Source organism: Chrysoperla carnea, chromosome 4 (genome assembly GCF_905475395.1).
Source record: "Chrysoperla carnea chromosome 4, inChrCarn1.1, whole genome shotgun sequence".
NCBI lineage: Eukaryota > Metazoa > Arthropoda > Insecta > Neuroptera > Chrysopidae > Chrysoperla > Chrysoperla carnea.
In genome coordinates, this window is record NC_058340.1 from 2,859,684 (window position 1) to 2,867,193 (window position 7,510).

The window sequence follows — 7,510 nt, forward strand, 5'->3', positions numbered from 1 at the left end:
TATCAAGTATTATATTTTATTATATCTGACAGAGAACTTCCATTCATTTTTGTAATATCCGTTTTCACGATGTTCGTAAATGCCACAGGGAAGAAGAGCCATGTTTTGTTTATTTTATTTTATTTTATTTTTTCGTTTTTTTGTCTAAATATACTGACGTTTGGATAATAAGGAAAAGTTTATTCAATATTGTTGTAATTTGATCTTGTTTAAAATTTTAAAATATTTTTTTTTTTTTTTATGTTACATTTCTGTGATCATGAAAAAATAATTTATATTCCCTGCTTTTACTTGCAGCCTCGTACGCATGTAAACATAGTAAGAAAATTAATGATAATAGACCTCCGTCATTGTAATAAAGTTATATTTTATTTTTATATATTACAAAACTGTAAAGTTTCGCGTAATACGATACGATAGCGATAATAATTCGGCATGCATTCCAACTGCATGACAATATTTTAGTTTTCTTACCAAGGTGTTTAAAAGTTTTCTTTTTTTTTCGTTTATTTGCCCTCTCCACAAACTTTAGAAAAAATTAACGAAAAAGTTCAAAGTAACAAAATTATCAGAAAAGTTCGAAAAATTTCATTTACCACAACGCAATCCCACGGAAAATCGGAGAAATGGTTTATACAATTTTCGAGGGGGATGCGATATCGAAAATGAAATTTTTCGAATTTTATTTCGTGTGTATTGGTGAAAATCCCATCTTTCTAGCATATATAGAACAGAAAATTGTTATTTTTTAGGTGTTTTTTGCGCGCTCTCTATACAAGGAATGTTTTACTCGAAAACTAGATGGGTAGGGCAAAATGTCTAAAAACTTTTTTTGTTAAGTTAGATTCTAATTGTATGATAAAAAAAATTTCTGAAGCGATTAGGTCAATATTATTTATTTGTTAAAAAAAAATTAGTTTAAACAATATCCTACTGGGTTACCCACCGGCAACTTGCATTTTTACGTTCAGGCTCAATGACGGATTTTATCGGTTTTAAATTAATAGCTTATGAAAGCATCTACACTCAAAAACTGGGTAATTAAGCAATGAACTTGGATAAAAGACCTATTCCAAATTGGGATTTAAAAAAAGTTGAAAAATCAACGTGCATAAGGATCATGCGCATTGACCAAGCACTAGTCAACTGAAAGAAGCTGACTGGCTGATGTCACTGACATTACAATTTGACAGATACTTGGAAAAGTATAAATTGTAGGTACACGAAAATATCAATGTGCAGTCGTTATTTTTACAAATCAGGTACTCCTATCGGGCAAGCAAGAAACATTCAACCTACAGAACTACACGAGCAGGCCCGAAAATATGCGAAGATAATAGTTTTTACGTTACGTGTTTATGCGCGTAACTGAAGATAGAAAAAGTTTCAACCACATGTACCATTTGAAAAATAAAAGTTATTTATGTTTTAAATCGAGCATGAGCAAAATGCTCATAACGCGAGTGCTGATGGGTTTACAATCATAACTATGTCGAAGCCGTATATCTGTATAATATTGTATGTCTATAAAGTGGCCTATACAAATTAAAATCGGGAAATAAAGTCTTCATTAGTTGGATTGTCCCATACATTTTATTCGAACGGTATACCTCTAAACATACAAGACGCAGATATTATACATTTATTAAAGCCTTAGTATTAAGAATTTTAAGCTGATATTTGAATAAAATAAATTTTCATTTATATAGAAGACTAGAGGCGGAGAATAACAATAACAACACATAACAGTACATACAATTTCTGTTTACATTTAATTTCAATTTAATTTAATTACATTTCGATTATATCTATTTATTTTCAATAAATATATTTATTTATTTCTGTATTTTACAAACACACATATACACACATAAATAAAATAAACTAATATATTCCAATAAATGCAAATGTAAATCTCTAAGTACGTTTAACTTGGTTTAATTAATTTTGCATGAAATGAATAATTTTCAAAATTTACTCTATTCAAACAATTATTATTACTATTAAAAGGAATAAATGTGCGTTTGTATACAAATATTTTGTAATCACATATTTACTTTCCGTAATTATTTTTGAGTAGGTGTAACATAGATTAATCTTACAATGATTTTAATTTAAATGATTGTTAAGGTTATAGAAAATTTGTAATTAATGTTTTGAAATAATAGGTAGTTATAAGTAAAAGCCGAGACATACTGTCTGTTACAGCTAACTTGCGTTTTCATTCAACTTAACTGTTGCAGTTTTGTAAATATTGAAATCGATTTTTTAAAAGCTTTTAATCTAACTGATGCTTTATAATCCAGCTATTAGCTAGGTGGTGGATTTGCAAATTGAATCTATCAATATATTTTTAAAATACCGATTGAAAAAGCACTGCTCGAACGAACATAGTCACGAAGGAGGAGCAAAAACGGACTAAATATCTTGATCTCTTACAAAAACTACGACAACTACACCCTGGCTACTCAGTCAAAATGGTTGTCCTCATTATCGGTTGCCTAGGCGGAATTCGTCCCACTCTCGAGACGAATCTTTCTCAAATTCCGGTCTGCAGGTCTCATCTTCGTCACCTTATTTCTTCTATGCAGAAGGTTGTCATTATAGGCACCCTTCGTACATTGAGATCGCATCAGACTGTCTTCAAGTAACAGCCCTTGAAGTTTCTTTTTCTCTATTTTTTTTCTTTCTTTTAGTAGGTTCCACATCGCTGCGGTGCAAGGACGGAGTCTGCTTGACCAGGACATTAGACAGACTTACGTACCCTCGACTCGGAAGACAGACAGACAAACAACTACACGGCCACAAGTCAGTGAACTTTCTTCAAAAGACGTAGTTGACTTGTGAAGATTTATGTCTCTCAAGGAGATGGGAGGCTCTGGGGTGTAAATCCTGTATCCTCTCTCCTTCTTTGGCAGGCATGAATTCGTTAATATCAAATTTAAATAATAATAATAATAATAAGGGGCCTGATGACGGAACCTGCTTATTTGTATGACCTCTTATTCCCATCCGCTCTAACTTGCTTAAAAGAAATTCATGATTCACTGTATCGAATGCTGCACTTATCAAAAAAACAATCCTAACACAATAGTGCACCCTCTTTGATTCGAATAGTCGAATACAGACAGATCATATTGATTATAAAATTAACAAGGTTTCGTTGGTAATATTATTATTTTTTTTCATTTAATACCAAACGAACACATGCCATTCACACCAATTTTTATCTAGACAAAAAATCATACCACATGACATTTTTTTCAATTTCAGAAAAAGCGACTTACATTTACAAAAAATAAAATACTCTGTGATCTTTTTTTCTTTTTTTTTTTTGTTTTGTTTTGATTTTTTCGCTTTTTGTGAACATAAAAAACTATGAGACCTTTTATGAAAAGGTTTTTTTTTTATATTAAAAATAAAAAAGAAAAAGTTATGTAATACAATGTTGTTTTTTTTTTAGTCCAAATTATACAGAAAGGAGAACATTTGATTATGTATTCATTTGATAACGTGTAGTTAGAAATAAGAGCAGTTCTAGGGATGCGTATACGAAGTCCTACATATATGGGAAATTAAAATTTAAAACTTGACAATAAGGTAAAATAGAGGTAAATGTTTCTTGTTAAATGGTAAAAACTAGAAAATGAAAATAAATAGAACATGGTTAGTCCTCGAAATCAATGCGTGATTAGATATTTGTTAACGCACATTAAAAATTCTTTATTTTTGTAAATCATAACTTTTACACAATTTTATATAAATTTCTTTTTTAATGCACTAGCTAATTAAAAAAGGTTTGATTACGTAATTAATGAATGATGTTTAAGAGTGAAAATATTAGAGCAGAGGCATAATCTATATAATTAAATTCTTTCTAATTAATTTCATTACATTTCTATCAAGTTTTTATTAATTTACTGAAGGCGACTTAAATTAAACTAAAGAAAATTGGCGAACAAGTCCGAAAATTTCCGATGTTAATATTTTTTACATCTTTACTCTCGTGATCTTACAATTTCAATTTCAAGACTGGAAAAAATTATTTTTTTAAAAGTTCTAGATAAGTTGAAAAATGTGAAAAAATTAATTTATGTTTTAAATCGTGCTTGAGCAAAATGCTCATAAAGTGAGTGCTGACAGGTTTATATTTTTGATGTGTGCTCTACATTTTCATTTCTTTCAACATTTTTTAACCATTGGTCTTTAACATTCTATTGTTTTTTTTTTTTTTTGTACGGTTCTTTTTTTAAGAATTAATAAAATGGAAGATTTTTAGCAAGGAGATAAGAAAGATAATAATATACTCAAAAAGAAATATCTGTAAATAATCGAGATAACAATACCATAAAATCATTTGTTCAATAATATAATACTAGCTTAACAAATAAGCCAAATATAAATCTTTATATCTTTGTTGACGTGATTTTTATACCATGTATGTATGAAATATACATAGTATATTAAGTTTAGTCCCAAGTTTGTAACGCTACAAAATAATGATGCTAGGAAAAAATTATGTCATAGGTGTTCATAAAATCACCTAATTAGTCCATTTCCGGTTGTCCGTCCGTCCGTCTATGGACACGATAACTCAAAAACGAAAAAAGACATCGAGCTGAAATTTTTACAGCGTACTCAGGACGTAAAAAGTGAGGTCAAGTTCGTAAATGAGCATCAGAGGTCAATTGGGTCTTGGGTCCGTAGGACCCATCTTGTAAACCGTTAGAGATAGAACAAAAGTTTAAATGTAAAAAATGTTTCTTATCAAAAATTAATCAACTTTTGTTTGAAACATTTTTTCGTAAACATCACTGTTAACCCGTGAGGGCGCCAATTAGGCGAAAATTTTATAATATGTACTATACTTGATTCACAGTTATGTATGTGTCACATGTTTGTATGTGTAATGTGATAAAGAAATCAACACTGACTATGCATTTTCACTTGTTTTTTATTCCTTCCGAATCATTTGCATATTCACACCCTCACATGGTTCACTTGTAAATCGTTATATAAAAAAAGTAATGAATATTTAGTGACAAAATTCATAACAGCTTATATAAATTTAAATTGTACAGTTCGTACTTGAAATATAAATATTGAAAGATAAAATTATTGTAAGAATAAATAAATATTTTACATACCTAACTTATATTAAGTTAACGAATCACTTTTCGAATTTTCCCACTTTTCTATTTGGAAAATTCTTCGTTTTTATCGGTAAATTATTCGTGTAATTTTTTTTTTAAACAGTTTAATTTTTTTTTTCAAAATATCAGACTGATCTGCCAACTTATTAAACGGGACACTTTAGAACTTAACATACTGTACCCAAAAAATAAGGTGACATTGTATTTACTTAGAAAATTCTTTATTTATTCTCCCAAATCAATTTCATCCCCTTCAAAGTAACCCCCTCCCGATGCAATACACTTATGCCAACGGATTTTCCAATCTTCGAAACACTGATTGTAGTCACTTTTCGGGATTGCCTTTAGTTCCGTCTTCGCTGCGGCTTGAATCTCCTCTATCGTATCAAAACGGTGTCCCCGGAGAGGTCTTTAGAACTTGCTGAACAGCAAGAAGTCGTACGGCTCTAGATCAGGTGAATACGGTGGTTGCGGAACGATATGGGTTGAGTTTTGACGAAATGGTGCATTATCGTGGTGTAAAAACCATGAATTGTTTTTCCACAATTCCGGTCTTTCTAGGCGGATAGCGTTACGCAAATGATGCATAACGTTCAAATAATATTCCTTGTTGACTGCTTGAAAAAAGAAAACATAAAAAAACTTTGGTTTTTAACGCTTTTACATCTTTTTAGAGCATTTTATTATATTTACGTTATACAAATTGCCTAGTTTACGATATTTTTAGAGCAAAGTTTTGAATTATTTCATTTTAAAATTATGATTTTTAACACAGTTTCTTAGGAAAGAACTCACAATAATTTTAATTGTAAGAAAATCAATCGGTGATTGAGCTTCAAAAAAGTTTTCACCATGAAGAAAGTTTTTCAGACATTTTGTTTGTACAAAAAAATTTTTACCTTACACCGCTTTCCAAAAAGAAAACATAAAAACTTTGGTTTTTGAAGCTTTAACATCTTTTTAGAGCATTTTATTATATTTACGTCCTACAAATTGCCTAGTTGACTTGTGGACTTACCATGTGACTCTTTAATGCAAAAAAAAATCATCTGTAAACTGTAGTAAAAGGAAAATAATGTAGACAAAGTATTCTGCGTAAAAATTAAAGTCAATTAAACAATTTGAAAATTTGAAATGTATTAACCACAAATTAAAACAGACTTTGGGTATTATATTTTGCTTCACATTAAATCAAACATGGCCATGTATTCGATACCTCTAATGTTTTCGCATAACCGTCTCGTCTCTTTGAATAAGTTGGTTACGTTACTAGTCGGTGTTGTATATAGTGAAAAATATATAAATTGTATATCATTTTTTTTAACACAAATTTTTTCATTTGCTGGTAAATGTTAAAAGTTTTACATGAAAATGTTAAAGAAAATATCATGTATCATATTACCACACAGGAAAATTTGACAGTTAACAGATTATAAGTGGAAAAGTTTCTTGCAATGTCAGATAAAGTTTGTGTATATGGTTTGTACACCCCGACATCTAATTGATAGCTAAAGTAAAAGAGAAAAAAATGCAATAAAAAAAAATTTGTCGCAGATTATTGTAACATTATTTTTGATTTATTTTTATTATTCGATTCATTCGTTTATTTTTTCTATTAAATTGATTATATGTAATTTTAATGAACCATATAATTTAAATCAAATTTAATTAAGGATGTACGAGTGTCGGGGCAATTTTGGATAAAAGGCCTCAGTTTTAGTAAAAACGCGTATAAAACAATTACAACACAGGGGATTTTTTGGGTTTTGGAGAAATGAAAATTATTTCGTGAAATTATATTTTGTATTGTTTCTTCAATGCGGGGGTTTGATTTAGTTGAATTTATTAAAGCTGTAAAGATTAGATAGATTTATTATTTATTTAAATTATAAAAAAGTGAAATTCATTAAGATTTAGGATAATTTAAAAAGTATTTATTCAGTCGGACTTTTGTGTATATGTAAAAGAAAATAATTAACTAGCCAACGAAATGAAAGGATGATCAGTAAAAGGAATTATCCAAATATTTATAATTTTTTAGACATTTGTAAGATATCCGATGATACCTTCTCATTTTTCTAAAACCTACTGTTTTATATGTTAAACTGAGACATTCTAAAAGAGATGGTATAACAGAAAAAAAAAGTTAAAGCAGTATTCTCGTCTAGAAATTTGAAGAAACCGGCTTAAGCCCTCAATTTTTCCAAATTTGAAATATTTTCGTAGATACAGCAGATTTTCTGGTAAGGGAGTCCAAAATAAGACATAACAGCTTTCAATAGAAGGCAAAACATATGGAGTAGAAAGCCGAATATATGGATCTGGGATCGCCGATTAATCCTAAGTGAGTAATATTA